The sequence below is a fragment of the Pogonomyrmex barbatus genome, unplaced genomic scaffold, assembly GCF_055798465.1.
Source record: "Pogonomyrmex barbatus isolate J1 unplaced genomic scaffold, ASM5579846v1 scaffold2, whole genome shotgun sequence".
Classification (NCBI taxonomy): domain Eukaryota; kingdom Metazoa; phylum Arthropoda; class Insecta; order Hymenoptera; family Formicidae; genus Pogonomyrmex; species Pogonomyrmex barbatus.
Genome location: NW_028297116.1, coordinates 12,808,231 through 12,835,829, shown reverse-complemented (window position 1 = coordinate 12,835,829; position 27,599 = coordinate 12,808,231). Strand labels below are relative to the sequence as shown.

The following is a 27,599-nucleotide window of genomic DNA, read 5'->3' as shown; positions in this document are numbered from 1 at the left end:
TAAATTATCAAATTTTTCCACTTTAAAATTAAAAATAATTTTTGCTAGAAAGGAAAAAATCAATCCTATCAATTCTATTAATGCAAGATAAAATTTATACGTTAATTACATATTCTTATGTTAAAATGAGTTTTTCAATATATTAGTTACTTTATATATATTATTTTATTATATTTTTTCTCCTTTGTTTTTGTAAATTTAATATGAATAATATACATAATATGATATATATGCATATAAATTGATTTTAATTTTGTGCGATAAGTTTATGTTTTTTTTTGAATATTATTCTTACTAAATACTTAATTAGTGGAAAACATTTCGCGAAATAAAAAGATTAGCATGTTTTTCGCGCGAATATTCACAATATCAGTATTGTATCGGTCACCAGTCTTCGTACGATAAAAAATATTATTTTAGTGACACGATAGTATGAGAATGTTAAACGGTTATCAACGTTTCACGCCATTAACGAAATTCTATCATGCGCTAAAGCCCTCTTCGCTGGATAAGAAAATAATTGCTCAAGTTTCACACTCTAGATGACAACACAACTATTTATAACAAACAAATTTATCGCAAGAGATTCATGTTTGTCTCAAAACTGATATATTCATTTCTCTGCTATCTTTTCTGCCATTTTCAAAGAGAAAAGAAAAAGAGGAAGAAAGTATTTATTTTTAAATTGTGCAGATAAATTTTCTGTTTAATACATTCGCATTACATTTGAATTAAAAACGCGAGCTCATTTAACAATTATTGTCCAAAAATATTGCGACTAGGCGAGACAGAAATAATAGCATCTCGTAGTTGTAATAGTTGGTTGTAATTGCAGGCTCTTGTCCTCACTTAACAAGTAATTACTGCTCCCAAAATCCTATGTTACTTTTACACGGTGTTGTAATTTACATCATAAAAACATCTCAGTCCCTTCGTATGAGAGTTTGCACTTATGGACAGGACACGTATGTATATGATAATGTTATGAACAAGGAAGTTCAAGGGGAATCCCGTGCAAGGGGAATGCACGAACAATGTTTGGCAGAGTACCGTAGAATCCTTCTCTGCCTTGTAGCTAAATATTATATCATTACGACATTTTTATGAAGAACATTTCTATATTATTTCAATCAAATTGAAAGATTAGAATTAAAATTAATATTAGAATAGTATTAGAATTAGAGAATATTTATTATACTAGCAAAATGTAAATAATTTAATATTTTAATTATAAATTACTTTATAAATAAAATTAAATGTACTGTTCTTCGAAGAACGAATGACAGTGATTTTTAAAGTTAATTATTTTTGTGTAAGAAAAATCCATATATATCATATTTAGATTTATTTTTATATTTTTAGTAATGCACATGTCGTCTTCAGTTAATTATGTAAAAAAAATAAAGGATGTGTTAATTGTATATTATATTCAGGGAACCGACGAAAGATACATATCTTCAATACATCGTTAATCAAAGATCATATTGCTACTGCGGCGCTATCACGCAATTAATTCATAATTGGCTTATTTTGTAATCTTAATTCAATCTATCGCCAGTAGCGCTTCGTTATAATTTTTGGCAGTTAAAAATGTTTTATGTTACGGGATCATATTTCACAACAAGAAGAGAGATTTGTAATTCTTAATGTAATAATAATTTATTGTCGCAATCCATAATAATAGTGTTAAAAACAATTAAAAGTATCGCTTTTTCTAAAAATTATCGCATTTTAGAAATACAGATCTATAAATGAACTGATGTATCAAACATAATAAATTGTCTGAAAAATACAAATTTATATTTTATAAAATAATTAACTACGAATATTCGCAGTATGCATGCTATATTATAAATTTTAAATTTTACATAAACCTATATGCTCGAATATTTCTGATATTCGTAACATATATACATATGTGTGTGTGTTAAGTTGACCATTGAAATATTTGTGACAAGAAAATCATATTAATATTTGATTTAATTGTTTAAAAATTGTTCGAAAATGCAAATATCTATGATATTTTTGTCAAATATTATTTTTTTATAAATGATTTGTTTTTAATGTAAATCGAAATAGTACTGATAAGTTATCATGATTTCCGTTAGATGTCAGCACGATTATCACACTATGATTCACACCATAGTTTAAGGAAACGACACAATTATATCAATTTCTTTAGATATTATAACTAATGTATTATTGTCATTTATTTTACGTCATTGTAATATTTGTATTCTTAAAATTCAGACTAGCAAGTTATTAAATTTTTTGTAAAATTTCTAACAAATATATTTTATTTCTTTATTTAAATCTTGTAACAGTTAAAGTGATAATGCATAAAAAAGTAGATACAAAATTCATATGAAGAACGTATGAGCGATTAGGATCGAGTGAGTTAACGAGAAGCGACTGTATTAATCTCAAGGTCGAATTGCCAGTTACAAAACAGCGATGCTCATTACTTGCGGTCCATTAAGAACAGAAGGTCTTTACTGGCCTTTGCGATAGGAATTCCGGGGGCCGTCAGCAGGTCGACGAAGTCAGTTTAATCTCGCGAACGGTTTCCGCGCACAGTTCAAGTAGCGAAGAAAGAAGGGAAAGAAGGTAAGGAAAGGGGCCGGTCGAGAGAAGAGAGATCGACGATCTCTTTCTTTGCGTTCACATGGTCTCCCTCACGCTGGGCCTCCGCATCGGTCCCTTCCGCGATTCCTGTTCGTAAGGTATCCCAGTCCGTTTCCTCCTTTGTCCTCCTTCCACGGTATGTCGTACCACTGTGATACGACTTGTGCAGAGATCGCGCGGGGAGTGGTTGTCCTCCCACGATCTCCTTCGGTTCAAGTTTTCGTTCGGTTAGAGGAGTCGACCGTCGCCCATTGCCCGTCACTATCCCCAGTTTCCGCGCCATTTCTCCGTAACGCGCGCCATTTCCTCCCTTTTCTCTCGCCCTCCACCCTCCCCCTTCCTACCGCCGATGTCTTTCTCCCCCCTTTTTCTCTTGCATTATTCTCTCTCTCTCTCTCTCTCTCTCTCTCTCTCTCTCTCTCTCTCTCTCTCTCTCTCTCTCTCTCTCTATGTGTGTGTGCACCCTCGCGCTGTTTGTTCTCTATTTAGATCGTTTGGTCCGCGCAAATATCACCTTCCGCCGCCGCCGCCCACCACTCTTGTATTCCACGGACACTCTTTTTATACGCGAGACTGATGGCCCGAAGAAAATTTTCAAAACACTTGCGCGGCTTGAGATTTTCCAACATTCACGTGTCTCTGTATGTCTAATCTGTGCGAAATATGATCCCGTAATGCGCTTAATGTCCCATAGCAAACTATTGCTCTATATATATTGAATAAAAGAGGAGTATAGAGTATGGAAGAATTCTTTCAAATAGACATTTCAGCGTATTTTTTGTTAAACATTTCTAATAAAAAAGTTTTTACGACAAAAAGGTTTAAATTAAGATTAAATTTTTATTAGATTATATCTTGAAAACGTTGTGATAAAGATTGTCAATCATATTTTTGAGAGCAATTGAGAAAATCGTTATGCGCGAACCCTGCCTGTTGAGCGTCACGAACGTTTTCGTCCTAAAGATAGCCTTACGATGTTAATCAACGCGCTCGATCGACTTGCTCGTTGATCGTTCAGTCTATAATTTCGTGGTAAATGGCGATCACGCCAGCAAATGGTGCAATGAACCTTTGGAGTGTCCGCTGCGACACGCCCATTTTAAATATGAATACATTTTTTTTCTCCAAACTTGATCTTAAGACATCGCGCTACAATCAGGAATCATTTAATAATTCTAAAATGTACTTTATTTATGATAAATGATTTGTGTAATTATCTATAAATAATATTTTATTGCATAACAAAATTATATAACTACTAATTATGCTTTCAAAATTTTTGTAAAAAATTTTGGCAAAATTATAATTGTCGATCAGATAATTCCTTCAGCATAAAAAAGAGAGATAAACAATATAACGTAATTTAATAATACATAGGATATTAAATTATATCAAATATTTGCAATCAATATTTCATTATTTTCTTTATTATTTAGTTTCAATCTATTTTCATCTATGAATTGGTTAATACTATAAACATTGCGCTGCTAGAGACATGAAAATTCTTTAGATATTGGTTGGTTGATGGATTTATATATTTAATCAGATCTAAGATGGGTTCCAAGTGTCTTGTAGACCTGGGGCACCCATATGTATGTCGAGGTAGAATTGACGATAAAAATAAATATTAGAGCGGGCGTTTGAACTGACGAAAAGTCAGAGAAGGGCAGATGACCCGCGCTGACGTGGCATGTCGTCGTATGTCGATAAAAATGGAGACCTCGAAGTGTCTAGCTTCCGGCGGGAGAAATGGCTTTCCTCTCCCCCTCATTCGATCTTTGAGGCGACGAGTGACCGCCGAAGCGTTTCAATCCCTCGTCGGTTGGTCTGACAACTATAGCTTTGGTATTGAATTAATGGTCTATCCGGAAATATAACGGAAGGAAGCTCCTTACAATATCCGCAGACTGAACAAAAGAATAATATTGCACTCTGAATAAAAATGAAAGAAGCATATATTTTTGGAATTGAAATTAATCTTTTTTGGAATAATTATTATAATATTAATATTATAATATTAATTTTATAATTTAGCATGAAATTAAAAAAATTAATTATTATTAATTTATCTCTTATGTTAATTACTGGTTTGATAAAGTCAATGTTTTGGATGGTTGCAATATATTTACTGATATTTTAAAATTTATTTAATAATAATTGTTATAATTCTCCAAAACATAAAAAAATATGAAAAAACAGATAAATATCACATTAAAACTATTTTCTTTAAAGCTATGTTTTTTCTATTAAAAATGAAAGTAGAAATTAAACTAATAAAACTTCTTGTTCTCTATATATTTTTAATTATATTAGCAATTTTTTTTATCAAATATTAAGATTAATAAAAACATAATTTTATAATTTGCATTAGTATTATACGTATGTCAATATAGGTGTACAATATAAAGCAAAGATTAGTACTCTTTCTATGCTTTTTTCATTGATTGTTTCGGCAGTTCGATAAAATCACGAACTTTTCGAGACGTCGTTAAGGAGCTACGTGCCTTGCTATTTCAGACGCCTAATTCTCCTTACGATCCTACACTATTTCCTAAACCGCAGTCGTTGGGCTTTCGAGACAATCGCGGGACGAGATTCTGCTGAATATCTGCGCCAAGTAAGGAAGCAACGCTAAAATTACGCCATTATCTTGCAAATACAAGTTTCGTCGATGTGCAATAGACAGCATATTATTAACTATTATTATTATTATTCTATATTTTATTATATGGTAGCTACGATGGTTTAGTATATTTTGCATGCGATTTGCATAAATAATTTCATTAATGCCATTGTTTTTCTTACAATTAGTATATTTACGGATAAAATATTTATTTTAGAAATAATAAATTGATTCCAAGATAAGAAAAGAGAAAAAGAAAAAAATATTTTGTAAAAATATGTCGATGCTAAAGCGAAATAATAATAGAAACATGCATACGTATGCTTGAACTATTATCATTATAATTTTATCTCCGAATTTTTATTGTGTGTTAACATTTATTATCGATTGATTGATGATTCATTTCTCGATGGATAAGCATATGCAATTACAACTATAAATTGTCAGTACTTGTTGGTGTCTATTATGATTTAAAAAAAAAAAAAAAAAAAAGAGAGAGAAAGAGAAGAAGGGACATGTGGAATTCTTACTTTGGGTGGAGAATCAACTTTAGACTTGCTTTAGGCAACCAACAAGTCGGCCTTGAGAACCCCCACTCCTGTCTGAATTCCCATTACCATCGTTATAGTATCATGGCTGATGCCAAAGTTTTTTCATCAACCACTTCTACGCAGGCAATATTATTTCATGGGCTTACATAATATAAAGCTAAATACATATTTAAAACATCGAAAACATTTTAATTCTAGAAAATTGGCAAAATCATAAATATGATTATGATATAAAATGAATATGAGATAAGCAGATAATATATTGAAGTTATATACAGTATACATACATTTATTAAAAAACTAAGAATCAAACCAATTGTTTTATTACATAATCAAAGTATTTTATTTGGTCACCCGGTAGAAAAGCTGAATACAGGGACTAGGCATATATACACATATATAGTAGACATGTGCGGTATCTCTACTGCAAGGCTAATGGCGTTTGAATGGCTGTGATAAAATGATATGGCTTCCGAATGTTGACTAAACTGCATCTACAAGTGGAAAATCAACTGGAAAATAACAATATACTATGATAAAAAAATGTTAATCATATCTAATATGTCTATTATATGATAATTAACAGACAAAAATTCAATCATATTTTATATCCGTTTTAAAGTTATTATTTTAACTAAATAAATTAATTAAAGATTTAAACAGTCGAAAAATATTTAAACACAACAAACAGTGGAGAAAACTTTTAATTTAAGAGATGTCACATAGGAATCCAGTTTTATTATACTTATATATACTTTACGTATATTTATTACGTATATTTATTTTAATTAGATACTCTTGTAATGACATATAGAATTTTAATTTTTAAAAAATAAAAATAAAAAGATTGTTCAGCTATCAAATGTTAAATGGATCTTGATCGGGAAATGTTGAATCTTGTTTGATAAAAGTTCACATACATTATCGTTTCTTTATTTTTATATTAAGAAGATGAAAGAGTAGTAGACGAGATAGAAGTAGATAGAAGAATAAAAAGGATGCAGGGAAGAAAAAATGATTGATAAGAAAATGATTGAGAAAGAAATGAAGAAGAAAGCTAGAGAGCAAAGAACACGGTCACTTAGTCTCGGAGCATGCTATTATGCGATGAATAGATAATTTGTGAATAATCAATCGATGCATAACTCGCAACGACCCAATCGCGAATTAATCAGCGATTATCATCACGGCAGGTGAGAGATTTGATCTTTAATCGGCATTTAGTCTCGAAATGGAAGTCACATTCAAGAAGCCACGGAAAACGAGTGGCGGGCAATTGGCGAAACAATGAAAAGACAAAGACGGGGCGGGGGAGAAAGAGAGAGAATGAGAGAAAAAAAGATAAAGGACTATCGTATATTCTCTCTCATAAGTAATGATTTCGCTTTATTCAAACCGCAGGCAACTGCGTAACAAAATATCAATCATATAACCAATTATGATCAAGCCAGTGATGCAGAATATACTACGCGAATATGTTCAAGATTTACTGTTGTTCATATCTTAAACAATATTAAAAATGAAAGATTGATACTTTCAATGTATAAATAGTCATTTCTCATAATATTACTGTGTATCAAAAATATTTTTAGATAGTAATTTGGTAAATATATTTTCTGTAATTATTGCTATATCAAGTTCTTCATTGACTTTTTAGTTTCTTCTTTCTCAGATATCTCTACAAGAATAATTTGGAAAGAATATTTATCGGAGACAATGTGTTGAGCGATAAAGCTCTACGCTTTAACAGCCGTTTCGTACACAATTCCAAAATAACATCGCAGGACACTTTTCGCCGGTTTATCGTCTCGATGGTGTTACTTCCTACGCTGGAATATAAGCGCGTGGAATACGCGCAATCAGGACAGAGTAAATGCTCGTAAATATGCAGATGATGGGAGATAATCCAGATCTATGGTCGCCCAGATGAATCACATGTAGGATTAAGTTTGTGTTTTCTTCGGTGATGCTTGTTTCGTAGCTTGCCTCTCGTTCTTAAGGTAAGAGAATATTGCAAGAAAAAAAAAAAAGGAAATGGCAAGCGGGCTGAGAAAGAGACGGAAGGAGTATAAAGTTAACTCAAGTAAAGGAGAAGACGAAGGGGGACTTCTCTTGGACAGGAGATGTATGCCGGTACGGTGAACCCTGCACGTTGCAGAGGGCAGAGCATGGTGGATACGGGGGACGGGTCGAGTAGCGGGGGAAGATGGATGTTCTCGATCCGCAACTCCCCTCCAACTGCGCTGGAGCCTTCTACATCCTTGCTAGCCGTTCATCGCGGACCCTCCAAACTCAAGGAGCGGCGGCCATAATGCCCGAATGCACCATCATCCCTGCTTTCTCGATCTCAATCGCTTGCATTCTCTCTCTTCTTGAAAAGTCTCTCCTCTCTTTCATTCTTTTTTTCTTTAATTTAAATTTTAATAAAATGTGACACGTCTAATTTAAATCGGCATCTTACTGCCGTTAAGTCACAATAGAACTAAAATAACTTTTAATGATTTTTAAGAATAAAAAAATGATATAAATTTATTACAATTTAAAATACATTTTAAACTAAAATATATTTGAAGATTTATTTATCTCACAATTCAAGAATATGACGTCCCTTACTTTTGTAAAAAATATTAAGAATATATTCTCTCGATATACTCTTTATTTAAATCAGATATTTCGTAAGTTATTTAATCAAAATCATTAATATTTACTCTTCACGAATTGTATTATTGCTCTTTAAAGAATACTATTAAAAAAGATTTTAATAGCGTTAAATTGTCTCCCGATAGCTATAAGAAAAACGCAACTAAAATTTCAAACTTTGCGGCATTTGAAATGCTCGTAAATTTGTTCAGGCCTTTAATTTTATGGCCAATGTGAATCCGTCATATGAAGTGGTAGCTTTTGCACCAGTGATACATCGACTCATCGCACAAGACGGCTTCCGGTATTGTGATGTGTTTTATTGCCTCGTAAACCAACAGAACGGTAGTCAGCATTAGAAAATAACTGTGGCTGTAGTCCTGCTCGTCACTGACGTTTGCAATCTCGTCGTAAAAGTATACTGCACCCAAGTTGACACCTAAGCAACAGTTCTTTTCGTACCAAGCTACTAGATATGTCTTAGGATAAATGTACAATCGTGAAATTGTCCGCTATCGCGCATTTGGGATTTTATAATAATTTTTAAAAGAAGAGTAACTTAGGAAACGTGTGCCAACTGTTTCCTGTTTTCAAAGTTCTTGTACGGCGTGCATTTTTCTCTTTCTCATTCTTTCACTCTACTTTGCAGTCAAAATGCATATTAGGGCTGCTATGGAACTGCGAAGGGAGTGCGATTAGCTCTAAGAAAGTTCGTAGAATTTGACGACCAAACTTTTCGCGTATTCAACAGGTCCGCCTCTTTGAATTTTCATAAAACCGGAAATTGTTCGCCATATCTAAAGAGAGTGACATCGCTACGGCGAACTATCTCGACCGCAGCTTTGCCAACTCCGTTTTCAACTGGTCCGGCGTAAATGACGTTTGCAGCTCTCCGATTACATAGAGAAGAAAGAGGATAGCATACACGTATGCGAGGATCGCATGAAGGATAAATGGGAAGTGGATAACGAAGGTACAAGAGTACGAGAACGAAGTAAGTGCCCCCCCTCCCCCCAACCCCTGTTACATAGCGCTTTAGGATGAAGGGAGCGCCGTGAGCGATGTTCTGTCGGTCCAACGCTCGCAAATGGGCCGCTTCGAAAAAGCATACACGTACAGGGTGATCCAAAATTATTTCATTATAATGAAACATCAACGAGAGGTGTTTAAAAGAATAGCTCGAAATTTTATTGCATTTACATTTAATTATTAAAGCGAGAATATAAAGAATATAAATAAATTAAGACAACAAAAATTCTTTATATAATTTTTCCATAATATAAATTTAATAGTAATTAAATTGAAAAAAATTATTATTATCTTCATTTACATTTAATATAGCAGTTTTTAATTGGATTTTGGTATATTGCTATTCAAGTTAGCATCGTGGATTGTGAAATATCGTATATATATATATATATATATATATATAATATATATATATATATATAATAAATATATATATATATAATATATTATATATATATATATATATATATATATATATATGTACACACACACACACACACACACACACACACACACACACACACACACACACACACCATATATATATATATACACAATATATACACGATAGGTTTCTCTCTTATATGCAAATTAGCTAACATTAGATATGTATTCATGGGATCTTATCCGCTTGCACGTGTTCAGAGTGAATGATCTTTCGGAGATACCCCCCACGCGTACGTAAAAGGAGAGGAAATTCAAATTTTCTAGGCTGGTTACTTGCCGAGCTTTAATTTACGAGAGCCCTGTTTGCGAATATCCCGACGATTCTCGAAATGAGGATATATTTATGAGAGGAACGTTAACGGCTCTCACGGTTCTTGTGCTAAGCATTGATGTGCACGAAGATACGTGTAGTAAGTGAATAAAGCTGAAGAAAGCTGTCTTCAATGGGCTTCCGATCGTGTTTCGCATAAACCGAACGTATAATCGTCTCGTTTACGTATGACTGTAATAACGATATACTTGTATGTACATGTATTGAATTATCTCTTTATCATATCGTTTTCCCGCCGAACTTCTCATTTGAATAAGTGACTGAGGAAAATAAATCGATGATCCAAGGATAGCACCTAGTATATGTGAAAATAACAAAATTTATGTCTTCCAATCACTGAAACGTAATCAATAATGTACAATATTTTAACACTATTGAATTATAATTATGGTTATCACTATCAAAAGTTTAATATATATTTAAAAAATATATTCAAAAAGAATACATCTTATTTGTAATTTATTTATTAAAAACTATATAAAAATACAAACGTAAAAAGAAACTATATGAAGAAACTGTAGATTAAAATTATGACGAAAATAAAAATGAAATAATGGAGTTGCTGAAGTAAGCTGTTGTTTTTTTATGTAAATTATAATTTTCAGAACAATGTTTTAATTGTATAAAACACGCAAGAAAATACCATGTCAATGATACTAAAATAACTGTTTTTTTTTAAACTACATTAAATTAAGCAGTCATCAAATTGAAATACGATCAAGTAATTTAAATCATTTTATTAAAAAAAAAAAAAAAAAATTTGTATTAGATATTGATAAAATCTTTGTTATGGAAGAATTTTTTATTAACTCTAATTCTTTTATTTAAAGTTAAATAAATTATTTTGTTTTTAATAATACAAAAGTTGTTAATTTGTAACGTTCTGCGAACTATTAAGAAGAAGCTAATCTTATTTCTTATTACCAAATTAAATTATTTCTACAAATTCTGTCTGTATACACTAAGGTTTGTTCATTGCTATCTCCTTCTCCTCTACATGCAGTGATGACAATTACTAACGGACAAGATCTCGAACAACGACGTGATGCCGTGACAAAGCGTAAGGTCGGGCTTAACCGGCCATGGCGTGGCATGGGACAGCTAAGTGCGAGATACATCACGGCCACCTTACCAGCTCCTCATGTTCTCTCTTTCTCTCTTGTCTGGCACCTTCCTTACTTTCTTTCAGTTTGGATAACGCCAACAACACCACCACGTAGATAAAGGGCCTTCGGATCGTAAAGCACTCTTGTTAAGAATATGATCCGGGCTTACCTTCGACCAACGCGAACCAGGTACCAACACACCAGTGTGTCACCTCCGCCAAGAACAGCGCGAGAGAACGCACTGGTTCGCCGTGAATTACGATCGCTACTGCCCCTCTTAGATATCGTGGTCGCGTATCCACCACCTTAATATAACCTCGCGCGCCTCGTCAGTGTATAACGAACCACCATAAACAGCATCAAACGTTCACCTCCTTGCTGTACGTACAGCTAACACCTCTATACGTTTTCATGACCACCGTCGCGGACGGATGAGCCTGCCCCGCTCGATTTATCCTTGAGAACGACCATTGCGACTTGATTATTTATTAGGGAGAATTGCTTCAGGGTTGTTGATACACTCAAACATTTACTCTGTGTCTTTGAACACGCGCTACTCTAAACTTTTGCATTTCGATCAGTGATAATAAATAAAGAAAACATTTTGTTCGTATCAACGTGAAAATATGAAAATTGATTAAAAAAAGTTTATTCGTCTCAATATCTTTCTCATGCTATGCTACAGTACTAAGATGTAGTCTTATCTATCTCAATGTTATATACAAAATTAGTAGTTTAATTTAACTTTGTGATATCTATATCTAATGTTGTACAGAAATGTTCAATGTACGTATTAAAAGTTATTCGTATCATAATAATTTATCGAAACACGATAAAACGATAAAACGTACTTAGCCAATTGATATTATATGAAAAAAGCGCAAATTTAACAGCAATTAAAATGACAAATAAAATGTTTTCTCTTGCAAATTTCCAATTTGATCTGTTATCACATTGAAAATATATAAATGTATCGTCTACACATGCTATTTGTTTTAATTTTTCTTGATTTATATGTGTGGACTTTTTAATGCAAATATTCTTCAGTACAAATGATCAAAATATTTTTTAAACGTGGAATGATATATGTTAAAATCACATAATAATTTTATAAAACAGATAATATGTTATAACATCAAATTAGTATAGATTGCACTTGATAATTATAAACTATATGTAAAGATGACATAAAAATATAAATAGTAAATGTACACAGTAAATATTCCCAGGAGCAATCAATCAATCTAAATCAATTTTTTAATTCACACAGAATATAAGCTTTATGATACTAGTTGAAATAGATATTATTTTATCTTAGATTTAATTGGGTAATTAATTTCACATTTTACGAACTATGAATATGAGATAAATATGCATGAAAATATATGCGGTAGTATAGTATTAATAAATGAATATTCTGACAAATATGTGCCTTGAGCTCTGTAATAAATTATTAAAATTTCATTATCGCTCGATAAGAATCATATTTCTCATATCAGTTATTCATCGTACTACATGAACGCGCACCATTATGGGTATCTGAATCTGTAGCTTTTTCTTATATATAATTCTACAACAAAATTTTATTTTTGATTATTGTTAAAGTTATTTCATATTTACGTATTTTTATCTCACGAAAAAATTATATGAAAAAAAAAAAAACAATGGAAATATTTCATGATTTAAATTTTCGAAGCTTCGAAAGATGCTATCAAAAAATTAATGAAATGAATTGCACGTCAAGTTGAAAAAACTAGCATGTTAGATTTTATTTCGCCCTCGGGCATGTCGTTTCGTACAGACTTTTCTAAAAGCGACAGTGAAGTATTTGTTTAGAGAATTTGCAGAGCGCCACGTTCAAAAACAGAAAAATAATTTTCGCGGCTTTGCGCTTTAAAGCTATAAAAATGGAGGAGCTGAGGGCGACTGGCGACAAAGCCAATATAATAAAGCAAGGTCGCATATTTCATCCCCCGTTCTCATTGGTGCATAATATTCGCCATAATCCCGCGGTCTCGAGATTTATAATCGTACGGAGCAAATGCGTGCAGGAATGCCCGACGTTCTCGCACGAGAGCAGAGCTCTCGGCGCGTTACACACCGCCATGGTGACTTGAATTATTCATTCCGGAGCCGTTGCATTTTGTCGTCGGCACTGTATCAAGCGTCTGGCATCACACCAACCGCAAGACGCTCCGTTGTTTCGCGTAATGTTAGCAATTAAATTCCACAGAAGATGTACCGAGCAATGATAATTGGTTTCTCGAGATTATCGAAGCTAATACGATTCACCCTATTGTAATCCGTAATTGTAAATAATTATCGATTATTATCGCCGATTTCTGCTTTACACGTAGACAAATGTTGCATTGTCTATTTATATTATCATTATTACGTTCATATTTCGTTTATAGCAATTACAATAAGACAATGTAAATCTCGAAGACTTATATGAGTAATTTACCTCAACTAATCACGAGAGCATTCAGTTACCGAGGTAATGCCTTCGAGATTTACGTTTTCTTACTATGAGCGAGAGAGAAAGAGAGGGAGGGGGAGGAACAGAGAGAGAGAGAGAGAGAGAGAGAGAGAGAGAAAGAGAGAGAGAGAGAGAGAGAGAAGTTCGGTAAAGTAAAGGGCAGTGCAATGTTCATGCATTGCCATCGGAGTGATTAATGCATTCGAGTAACGTGGGCCAGCGCACGACAAGAAGTACGAGGCATGGAGTTGGGTTGCCTGCACGTGCACCTCTGATTTTCTTCCTTTTATCTTCTTCGGGATCTCACTCGTGCTTCCAGGTATACGTATATGTATATGTGTGTTATGACATATGTGTATAACGCGTATATATAGGATACAAAGTTTTGCATAGATATCTGATTTCGTGTGGCACTCTTACGCGACGCTGCTGAAGCGTCGTGCTCTTGAGATCGCTTGATGCGATCCAAGTAAAACGACTTCAAATGGAATTGACGGTACCGTTTGTTAGCCACAGTAGACTAAAGCACTTTCGTCTACTCGGAAACTTGTCTAAATAATTTATCGCTCGCAACTGCAAGATATGATATTCGCTTGCGTTAACATTAGCAATTGCTTAGCTTTTCTTTTGTTTAGGTCTGTAAATTTGCTTAGCAAAGAAGCAACTCTCGTGCTTTGAAGAAAGGAAAGAAAAATTATAACGGTAATGTTATAAATAAACATGAATATTAAAATTTGATGTGCGATTCATTAATTCTGTCATAATAAGCAATCAAACACAAGCAAAGAAAATTCTTGCTAAATATTCTATTTGTTCTCAGCTCAATTATGAGAAAATTAAGACGATTATTATTCATTATTATTTATCAAAAACTCTGATATATAAGTTAGAATACATGTAATATTTCACACAATTTCATATGTACAGAAAAAAAGGACAAAACGATGTAGCTCACAAAATTATATACTCAATATACTCAATATACTTGAAACAATTATCGAATAATATTTGTACCGTTATTATAGGCTGTATTAAAGTTCAGAATATATAATTTGATATACATTATCCTGACGGTAGCAAAAAATGTTAATGAACCATTTTGTAATCGTGTGCCTATCTAAGCTACTGCGAGATGTCTTTTATACCGCTGTTAAATATATATACATAGATAATATTCAACAATCAACGAATTCATAATCATCTATCATTATATATGCACTTGTTCGCTATTTTTATATATTATTTTTATACAGTTATAATTCGATAAATAAAATTCAATCTTAATTACCTATCTTAACAGATTATCGTACTTGATTATTTATATATAAGAGAGTGAAAAATTTGTGTATATTTTATGCAACAGATACTATATAATAGATACGAAAAATCAATTCAATCAATACTAATTTAGAAAGTTTTATAAAAGAATAGTGGCGTACAAATTGAAATTAAATAATGATTTTGTAATATATTTTACGGAATTAAATAATGATTTTGTAATATATCTTATGAATTTGCAATGTTTTAATGTAAAGTTTTTATATATATATATTACAGATATATTATACATGCCGTATTAGGATGTCAAAAATTACTCTTCTGATACTGATGTAAATATATACCTAGCTAGCTACGTTATCTCATAAGTGGAACTTCAAGTGCTCTTACAAGCTATGAAAGCGAGTAGGCTTGATTATTGAACGATTTATATGTGGTTCAAGCAACATTTTCTTCACCGATCAAAAAACTGTATAAATCACCTGCATAATATCACGCTTGAATTCAGTATCCAAAAATTGTAACGAAATTAAAAGAAATAAAAATATATACAGTTAAACAATAAATATTTTTGTTATTTTATTACTTATAGGTACTTATAGTTACTTATAGGTATAGTACATCAAAAACATTAAATTTTTAATTGACGATATATATATAAATGTATGTATATTTGATTGATCGCTTTTGCAGTTACTAGTGCCGTTCTACTTGCAACTCGTGCACTGGAAATTTTCAAAGGAAAAAAGAAGAAAGATTGGTTAGACAATTCTTGTTATTGACTATTCAATTTGATCCAGTCTCTTATCCTGCGATATTCTAGGGGTAGAAACCAGCGTTACTATCAAAATGGTAGTTCTAATCTGCGGCCGGCGGCAATCGCAAAATTACCACCAATCGGGGGATAATAGCAAGCACAAATCTTATTGAATCATGATTATTTGTTGAATTCTTAATGTCGCGTTTAAATTTTAATGTAATTATTTTGTAAAACATAAAAGATATCTATGTTGTATCTCCATAGCATAGATATTATTTACTTGTGCCATTTTTTGAAATTAATAAGAATGGAATATAAATATTTATGCAATGTAGTATTTTTAACTTATATCATTATTTTTAATTTATTTATTCTACTCTTATACACTTATAGTAAATTGATAAAATAAGATGATTTCCTTTTTTATTTCGAGTCCTTATCTTTTTTGTAATTATTTTAAATTCCAATTATTCTAAATTCCAAATAATTATAAAACATCCAATATAATCTGCTTACGCAAGTTTCCTGATCATATTACATCGTATTTCATCAGCATTGTGATGAACAAACATTTTATTTTATTTAATTGACATTGATCTAACACTACGTTCGTATTAATTTTAGACGAACGCATCATCCTTAGAGTGCCGAGTGGCAAAGTGAAAGGAGTGCAAACGTAATTTTATGCTCTTAGCAAATTCTGGCGGTCATGCATTTTCCGAAACACGTCGACACGTTTACGAGGGTGAGCATCCGTCGGCAAAAGCGTGCGTGCTATAACTGTGCATCTATAAATAAACGATGAAATGCGGCAAGCGCGCGGCTTTAATTGGAAGGTCCGGACGCACGCAACGCTCGTTACGATGGGTTTTACTGAGGAATGTAATCAAAATGATGATCTTATCGAATGAAAAAGACGTTTCAACGTTATTGAAGAAGAGTATACGTGTATTGATGAATGTTTATAAATAAATTTTTTGCGTAATATTCGTAATTGATGTGGTGTACGCATTAAAAGATTTTTATTTTATTCTGCTATAATTCTATACGCACAGGATCAATTATTTTTAAAATTAAAGATTTTTAGTCAGATCGAGATTTCATAATAAAGGTCGAAGAAAAAGGAAATGTCAAAGTGCTAGAGAATTATTTTAAAAATGATGAAAAAAGGATAACTGGATATTGGATAACTGGAAGAAATAGAAAAGCAATAAAATGACACAAAATAACGAATAAACAAGGCTCGATTAGCGATTACTATCATCAACCAAGTTTTGAAAAAATCGGCATAGAATGAAAAGAAGAGATCACTAGTCAAACATCCCAATTGCCACCCTCTTGGAGAAGCCATATCGGGATGTGCAAGTTACTGTCAATAGATTTGCGTCATATTTGTTTGCTGTACACACCCACGTATACGTGTATGCTTACACTTCGAAAATGGCATTTGCGAGAGACGGTTGGATGTTTGATCTCGTATTACAAACTCATGATGGTCGGTGGTGAGGTAAACGTGAATCAACCGCGTGTACCGCGTGTAAATGAAGAGAGAAAATCCATATACATAGGATAGAAACCCAAGAGAATATCGAAAAGGGAAAGGGTAAATGCAAGGGCGTCGAAGCAACTATTGATAAAATTCTATTTATTTATCGTTTAATCAGTAAAAAGATTCATAAAATAGATTAAATTTATTGATATATTATTAAAAAGATGTGATACGTACAAAATTGAAAATATTCTGAAATATCATAATTCTTTTGAAATATCCTTTTTTAATTAACACGGTTAGAATTTACATGATAGATATCACACAAGATATGTGTGTATATGGAAATTGTATTAGAAACTTAAATGTCAATTCTCTTATAACAATGCTTATGCATATATATATATTTAAAATATATATAAAATATGTTTAATATATTGAAATATATTAAACATATTTCACAAGTTATTAGCACGATTGAAATAATAGGCAGAGGATCATAGGTAACCCAGAAAACAAAACAAGAAAGAGAAAGAAAGACAGGTAACGCACGGCCGGAGAAGAGAGAGGCGGACATAGAATGCGGCGGGAGAGGCAGAAATTGAGGGGCGCGCTCGTTCCCTGTGGTCGTCGTCAATCAGAATTCCGCGAATTAGCGTTAACGGGCCGTTATTGCCGCGTCCATTTGGCTAGTGTACAGTTTGGGTCGTGGATATGAGCCCATAGATTCCCCATATTCTACGCCGTATGGGGCGATGGTGCTGCCGCGCATAGCCCACCGGAATCCGGTTAGTTACTGCCACGCGTTATGGACCGCGCTGCTGCGCCTTTCTCTCTCTTTCACCCCCTTCGTCCTCTATCACCCTCTTCCTTTCACCGCCCTATCTTTCTCCCTCCGCGACCGTGGAAAGCTCCACCCTAGCGACGGGTACAACGCGAATGGCCGCGGTCTCTCTGCCAACGGCTCTATGCATCTATCGATACCTATTTACCTGTTCGCGCAGGAGCAACGATTCCTGTTCCTCTAGATAAATGTTCAACCGTAGGGATAAACGGAAATAAAGCGAGATAAAAAAGATTTTCTAAATCGAGCTAAAAAAGAAAAGAAAAAAAAAAAAGAAAAAAAAAGAAAAACAAGAAATAAAGCAATGTTAGGATGCTAAGATTAAATTGTTAATTTACGAATGACAGTAATATCCAAACTGATAAACTATTGAAAATAGTGATCATCGTGATATTACGAGCGTGACATTAACGAGATAGCTGTATTATAATTTTAGATCATAATAATAATAATACCTAATAATTAATATCGACATATTTTCTGTCATGGCATAGTATGGAACTATCTTTACCACAATTCTGCAATTCTGGGAAATTATGCTTTTGGCTCTAATTTGTTATTAATATATAAAATCTTTATGCATAGTTGATTATTCGTTAAAGATAGGGAAAGCAATCTTTTGTTTATTATAGTAGAAGTAGCTTACGCAACACGAAGAAAGAACATTCACAGGAACTGCATACCCGCTACACACAAGTGCAGTAATCTTAAGTGATCATTGCCTTGTTTAACTTTCATACGACGAGTTATTCTAGCTACCGATAATTCTCATCACGTTCCTCGGCTTATATGACCTGTCTCATATGTCTGTCGATTTTGTACAGATGTCTTAATCCGATAATATAAAAATCCTAAACAATTTATGATGTTTAAAAAATGTGAGAAAGATTACGTTATACATCTCATTCTGTGCAACGGCAATCTATATAATCTTTATAAATTTATAAAAATTTTAATATAAATTAATTTAATATAAATTATAATAGATTTTTATAAAATTCAATATAAATTATATATATATATATATATATATATATATATATAATGTACTAAATTTCCTTGCAAGATCACAAAAACGTCTATAATAATCTAAAAATTCACTTCTGATCAAAATAATTAAGTATAATATTTTAATATTTAAAGCATTATTATTTTTATAAAGAGCCGTTATTTTGACGACATTATTTTTATATTCTGCAAATCATGTTTGTTATTGCAATAATTAGCTAATGCAATCGTTAAATCAATTACTGAGTTTAAAAAATTATATTTTTTAATTAGCTAATAGTAATCTTATGCAGTGATATCATGCCTTCAATTTATAATTAAAATATCGTACCTGTAAAATATCCAGTATAAGATTCAATATTCTGGTTATTCATATTGAAGTAGATATTTATTGAAGTAGATATAGTAAATGTTTTGACACATATTATAAATAAACCTTAGATAGATTCTTCACACTTTCACTAATCAATTACGATGAAAAGTTAACAACTTCTTATCGTTAAATAAGCATTGTAATTTAAAAATTGTTAAAATTCATTAAACATTTAGATAGGTTTTTCAATATATCTGTAAACCAAGTATCAAAATATACGAAACAACACAATTCGTGTCGGTCACTGTACTGTCAGTAATGCGCTGTCGCTTTAATATCAAGAATTTTGACCTGCTAGAAAAATATCAAACTCCGAGCAAATACATCGTATTGCTGACGAAGAAATGGAAAAAGAAGGGATAATAGATTTTTATTTTCCAAGGACATTGGAGGACCATATTATATGCTTCGGCCGTTTTCTTCTATCAACGTAGCCACAAAATATGTGTCTTAAAAAAGGATCCTTAAAAAAAAGCATCCTAGTAACCTCATAGTTACAAAATCGCAAGGAATCCCAAGGTTGGCTATTAAAACCTCAAGAAAGAATAGCCACCGTCACTTCCTGCAATAGCGAGACTCTTTATCTACGGTGATCTGTGGTGGTTAGAAAGGGCTGGAGTCTTTTAAGGGTTGTTAAAAAAAGAGTTTTGGGTAAAAAAGCATTTAAGCGCGTGACAATACGGGAAAGTTTATGGTAGAAACAGCCGCAGTGGGTCCTGTCAGATTCACAATTAAAAACGGAGGGTTAAATCTCTGAAGGATAGACTTGTAAAGCCGTTTCGACCGATCAGAATTAGTCGCTTTACAATTGCTTAGCTACAAATGTTAAGTATTATTATATATACATGTATTTGTATATGTATATGTATTTTTTTTTTATTTTTTAAAATTTTCTCTCTTTTTGAAACTTCTTAGAACATCGGCATCACAAATAGTGTATCATGTCTACAGAAAAATATTAATTTCACATAATGCAATTTATATAACAATTTTAATATTCTGTAACATAGCTTGTATTTAAAAAAACTTTTATAATTTTATTTTTATAAACTTTTTCCTTCTAACGCTTTTTAGAATTTGCAGTTAAATAATGCTTTAATTCGTGAAACAAAGTTGTTCTTAAATAATATTTTTCTATTATATAATATTAATAAATATTTACAATCATATGGGTTTTGTCGATAGATCGATTAATTGATGGCAAGTTAACGATAGCATACTTTATTATTTTAGCATACTTTATTATTTACTTTATTATTAGCTAACTTTAAGAAAGAAAGTCACGATTAAGTAACGAGAATCGAGCTTTGTAGAATCAATCCGCCCGTCGGAAATCGGTCTCTCGGTCCGACGGATACAACGTCGCTTGAAGCGTTATATGCCCAATACAACCCAATAAACCCTACAATTCCTTGCCTTAGGTAGCCTTACTTCTTTGCTCCAACCTTCTTTAAGGTTTTTTTTTTCAAGGATAACATTCGATACTGGACTCGAAGAGTTAGTAGGGTTAACCTAGAAGTCAGTTTTCTTTCGACTTACCTACGCGCGACACTATCGGCACAAGTGTTTTTCGAGCAGAAAACTTTGATACTTTGATACTGCTAAATTTTAACTTCTTTCGTTAGTGAAATAGTGTAATTAGTGACGAAGATAGATAAAAGATATTAAAACTTTATTCTGATTTAATCCTCAATATCGTGTACACACGTCTAATTCAATAATTCAATTAAATGGTTAGTAAAAGGTAATATTTACTGAACATCCTGCAATTTAATTAAAGTTAATTTATAAAAATAAAGCATAAAAATTACTAAAATATAAAAAATTAAAGAGAGAGAAAAAGAATTAAAATCGAAGAAGATTTCTTATTTAATTTTTAAGGAATTAAATATAACTTTATATTTTATTTATATAATAATAAATAAAATTTATTTTAATACAATTACATTTTAATTAAAGATTTTTAAGTTATAAAGAGGTTTAATGCACAGAATTATGATAAAATTATGATAAATACTAATATTTTATGATATTTTTCATAAAGAAAAATCTAAAATTTACATGTTAGACGTATCTTTCTATAAATACAATGATAAAAATAATAATAATAAAATATATAATAATAAAATAATAATAAAAATAAATAATAATAAAAATAATAATACAATGATAAATTATAAGTCCGAAGTCAAAGATTGAAATACATATGATAAAAATGTGTTCATTACTGTAGTTTACTGGAATTAAAACTGTAAACTTCATATGCCCGATAGTGTAACTTAAAATCACATAATCGACGTTGTGACTTTATTACAAAATAAAAAATAATTCTTAGTTAACTTATAACAAAAGTTGTCGCGAGATAAATGCAAAACATCTTATTCTGAAGGTATTTATAGATTTGTCACGTCTGGTTCAGGACAAATAAACAGTTGTTAAATGAAAAACGTATAAGACCGTTGAATTATTGGGAACGCAAAACGAACCATTAATTTATTTCTCGTGCATCAGTGACAACAGCTTCTGGAACGTTCGCAATAACATTTCGGTAAAAATGTCAGACAGGAAAAACATATTCGGCGTTTTTGCGCTAATGTACAAATATTTGCCAAGTTGTGAATATTATTTTAGCCAAAAATTTATATGAAATAGATGCGATACAAAAGCGTATTTATATTTTTTAAAGATTTATTTTTATTACATGTTTATTTTCATAATTAAGTTTACTAGTTTTGCGTAATATGTGAAATAAAAAAATTAATATTTTATTATATAATAAATATTTAAAATTATTAAGAATTTAAATTTTTATATTATCAAATTTTAACAGGAAGTAAAAAGCACTACATTACTAAAAGAATATGCAATATTGATAAAAAAATGTATTTAGAAGTTAATGAACTATGCTTAGATTAAGTAATATTTAATAAACAACATAGATTTTGAAAACAAAAATACATATGAACTTTGTATTCTTGATACCAGAACAGAGATAAATTGTAATCACCGGCGATGTCTCGTACTTTACATATCATCATTAAACTTTCTTTTACAAAATACATACATTAAGATATCGTACATTAAGATATCAAAATAAAATATATTTAAATTTTATTTATATTATTTTATATTTCTATAGAATTTATTTTGTGCATATCATTGTACATGCACATAATTAAAGGTGATAATTAAAAATTAATCTTAATATGGATATAATAATAATCGAAAATAAATAATTATCATTTACGGGGGCGTATATAACAGAAAATTGATGCAGAACTCAGTATGTGACTAACATCTTCGTGAATAGTGTGGTAAGATCGTCGGTGTTAGGATAGGTCGAGAACTCGTTGCCATATCAATATACCTAAGTGAAATGATACGAGGCAGCCGTAAAGTCCGACAGTAATGACGCATTAGGGGGTTGCCGGGCCGATTTAGCCGGCTATCAAACAAAAGGCAACTTTTACTGGATCCGACCAAGGCAGCGGCGTACGCGCGCGCTCGTTTTAAGAGGTTCGGTCGGGAGAGAGAGCGCGCCGGCCACTTATACCTGACGCTTTATGCGTTTTATAGGCGCGACGTGCGTTTCGTGTGCCAAACAGCGCATAAAAGTGCAACCAGATTGGCCGTTCTCGTCGTTACCACGTCACGGATTATTCGCGATGTTTCACACCACTACAAAATCAAGTCCGTCTGTTGACTTGGAATTATCTGCCAACAGAATCCGAAAAAAAAAAAAAAAAGACGTCACATATGCGTATGTGTATGTGTGTGTGTGTGTGTGTGTGTGTGTGTGTGTGTATGTGTTATCTCTGTGTATTTGATGAAGTCATGTGCAAACTACAATTTATTAATAAATCTTTATAAATCTCTATGAATTTTAATAATTGTTTTTAAAAATTAATAATTTGATATGTAATTTATGTCTCATATTTTATTTGAAGTTCTATTTATTTTTACTTACGATTTTTTATTATATAATACTAAAGGATGAAAACAAAATTAAAAATTACGCACATTAAAATCTCTGTTTTCGGATGATATTTTTTTAAAAAAGCTTTGTTTTAAATAGAATAATTTTATATATAAAAAAAATGAAATAAAAATAGTGAATATTTACCTATATTGTAATATTATATTGTAAAGCAATAATATTTCAACGATACAAATCACGTAAACAACAAATATATTCATATGTATATATTTCACTAATTGTAATATATTGTTGATGTTTAACATGCGATTGCGATTTAAAGCGTATCAATAAATCATGGCAAAAGTAAGAGTGGATTAAGCTAATTGTAAATGACAGTTATGAATGAGATCTTAAAGAGCTAATAACTTCTAATTTTTTCAATCTAACTGATATGTGAAGAAGTATTTTTAGATATAACTTCAGAATTTATTGTGTAGTATTATTTAATGTGTAGTATTATAACGGTGTCTTATATAGAAAACGAAAGAGAAAATGTCAGAGTTATACATCCTTCAATCTCAAAAATTCGTTTTGATATTAAATACACATTATTACTATATGCGAGGTAATTTTATTATAAATTGTTTTCTTTCTTAATAACCGTTTTATTTACAATATGTTAAAAATTTATTTTATTATTATTTCGTGTAATATGGTCAAATTTCGTGTAGTTACATTTATTCCTGGAATATCGATCAAACATAATTTACAGCCTCGCGTCAGTTGTGATACGAGAGAAGGGAAGGGAAGAGAAGGGAAGAACAGATAAAAGGGAAGACTGGGGAAGGGAAGGTGGAAGATAGGATTGATGAGATCAATATGCAGTAAGTCTGAGCACGGCGTCCGGAGTTAATGGCGGAGACGCGTTGCGGAGAAGCTTTAACGCGTCCTACTAGGTGTGAAATATTTTATTAGTTATATCTTTGCGTTACGTTCAAATTGAAAATTTTGCAACAATAAACAATACTCGCAAAACATGTTCTATATCTTAATAAGAATTGTTGCACAAATACGTAAAATCACATGATCTGTGCAACTATAGATATAATATATTACATAGATTTTTTATTATTATTATTTGCATTGAATCTATATTTTATATTGTAGTTTGTTTTTCATAATTAATAACGTATGAAGTAACATTTTGTTTTCTTCATATAAGGTAGAGGCAGCAAACAATGGAACTTTGAATCGTATCAAATTTAATCCAATCTCTTATGACGTAAATAAAAAAAAGATGAAATTTCGATTTTTATCGCTAATACCAGAATATGACAGGACCGGTTTTACGATACACGCCCTGATAATATTCGATTTTTTGCAACATGAATATATGTAGAGCAGAAGTAACAAATTTTCATCAGTATATTAAATTGAAACGTTATATATTGCAAGCATTATATGTATGAATATCTTTAATTATATCTCCAACAGATATATATTAACTATATATTTGAAGTTATAAAAATAAATATTTTCTACGTAAGGAAAGAATAAACTTTAAATTTAACTCTTATAATTTTATTAATTTCATTCATTTAAGTATATTAAATATAATAATTAAATAAATATCATATAAATATCATATAATTATCTTATTACAAGTGATAAATATACATTAAATGAACTACAAAAATTGAAAATAAATGTGATTAGAATTTTTTCTTAATTTTTTAATTATTATATGTATTTTTTATCGATTTTAAATTCTGACTTTAGTATATTGAAATAGCTTTATAATACAAAAAATAAAAAGGCTATGAATATCATAAATAATACTGAAACTAGTAAAGCGAGAATTCAGTCATGAATATGATAGTTTTAATGTTTCTTTGACTTTATCATTTATTAATTATTTGAAATGTAGTACATCGAATCAGTTTGGTTTATAATGAAACATCATATATTTAATTTGCAATCACGCTAGCCGCGATGGAATAAATTAACGGCATTGGAATACTATCAGCAATATAATAAATGCTCGTGTTATCGAGGATATATATTCACAGCGTTATTGGCTGCTGTAGGTGAAAGCAAAGTAATTAACCAGTGAACTTTTCAACTCCCTGAACATCGTTGGAAGCAATTAATAAATTTATGAAGTATTTGCAACGAATTGAATATGACAAGTTTATAGCAGATCTTATTCGTATTACGATGTGATTGCTTGGTTGATATTGAAATTTATAGCGTATTGTTACAGGATATTTTTACATAAACGTGAATGGAAAATCTTAAATTATTGTTCCATAACTTGTATGGCATAAATTTATATAGTTAAAGTCTGATAATGTGTTTGATAATGGAAAATCTTAGATGTAGAAAACATTGAATTGAGTTATGAAACGTGTTAAAGTCTAATCGCATTAAAGTTAACAATTACAAAAAAATCGCGTGCGTGGTAATGCAAATTTGAGATTGCAATCTGAAAATATTTTTTATCCGAAATTGTTTAAAGTAGATTGACTGTTAAGAAGTCAGAACGTGCTTTAGATTTCGATCGCCATTAGTATCGCACTTCTACTGGAATCGGCCGGCGGCACGTGTCAAAGGATGGGTGAGGTAAAAGAAGAAAAAGAAGATGAAGGTGAAAAAGAAGAAAATAGCGCCGCTGAAGAGGAAGGAGAAGAAATCCAGTGGCGGTGTGTCGAGATACGCAGGCGCGACAAGCGACGGAGGAGGAACGAGAAACGCATATGTGAGGGAGAGATAGGATGGTATGAACAGTCAAGATGGCCGGATCCACTTCCCCGACTTCCCTCGCTCGATCCTTGGACAGAATGCCTGCCGCGACGAAAACCAGCTTTGTGCCGCCAATAGAACACACGCACACAACTGTAGTCTTACATATGCCTACCTTACCACAAATGTTTCCAAAGTTGTTCCGACGTTCCTCTCACCGCCCTCTCTTCGACTCTTCATCCAGCATCGGCAACGCCTTGATTTTTCCATGATTCCAGTGATTTGCGAATTTCAAAATTTTCGTCACTGTTATCTTTGTTGCTGTCGAGGATTTTTATCGCGACACGCACACTAACGCGTCTCCGCACTTTCGTCAGAGATGCTTGCTACCGTTAGACCGTTCCACTATGAGACGAATAACTCTAGAGAGAATGTATTGGGAAAGGGGGAGGGGGAGGGAGTATAGATAAAGGGCTGAGTTCAGAAGCACTGGATGTATCATTTTATCCGTATTTTTCGTCGAATATTAAACAAGGATAAAACGATATCTGGCTGCACTCGGATGTTATTCTGAACGCACCCAAGCTGGGTCGAATTAGGGGAGATAGATAGAGGGGTATCATGCCGGTATTTTAATGATGATTTATTTTGTTAAAATTATGACATAGTGTATACGTACGAATTTCACTTTTACGATTTCCATATTTCATTATTTACACTTCTGAAATAAAGTTTCGAAATGTTTACTACACTTGTCATTGTGTTAGACCAGTGCTCGCAACAACACACATTTCGGGCCGATTTCCGAGGTGACGCCTATTGTCTCCCCACTACTGCTCGAGACTCGACGACCGAACCGCCGATCGCTGTGGCATCAGGGGTGTCCCCATTTCAGAAATGCCGAGTATAGCTCTTCCGCCAAACTATTAATAAAATATTTTTTCAAATAACTTATTTTCATATATTAAACATTAAATTTTCCATTATTATGTATTATATGTGTTCCTTATAAGTCTTAAAAAAAAAAAAATCATCAAAAATAGTACCTTATGGGTGATGTGAAAAACTATTGTTAAAACTATTATATTATATATTTTCTATTACTTATTGTCAAAATATTACATAAAAAACACATATAATACATTAATAATAGAAAATTTAATGTTTAATATATGAAAATAAATTATTTGAAACAATTTTTTATTAATGTTGGCGGAAGGGTCATACTCAACATTTCTGAAACGAAAACACCCCTGAGGCCACAGCGATCGGCGGCTCGACCGTCGAGCCTCGAGCGGTAGTGGGAAGATAGTAGGCGTCGCCTCGGAAATCGGCCCCCGAAATGTGCAGTTCGT

At 31.9% G+C, this 27,599-nt stretch overlaps 1 long non-coding RNA gene across 1 annotated transcript in view; it reads right to left on the bottom strand.

Moving 5' to 3' along the window:
- LOC112552720 (uncharacterized) overlaps nucleotides 1-27,076 on the bottom strand; it is a 48,799-nt gene extending 21,723 nt beyond the window's left edge. The window contains exon 1 of the long non-coding RNA XR_003096757.2: nucleotides 26,420-27,076. This is a non-coding gene — a long non-coding RNA (uncharacterized LOC112552720). The remainder of the gene's footprint in view (nucleotides 1-26,419) is intronic.
- Between the last annotated feature and the right edge of the window lie 523 nt (nucleotides 27,077-27,599).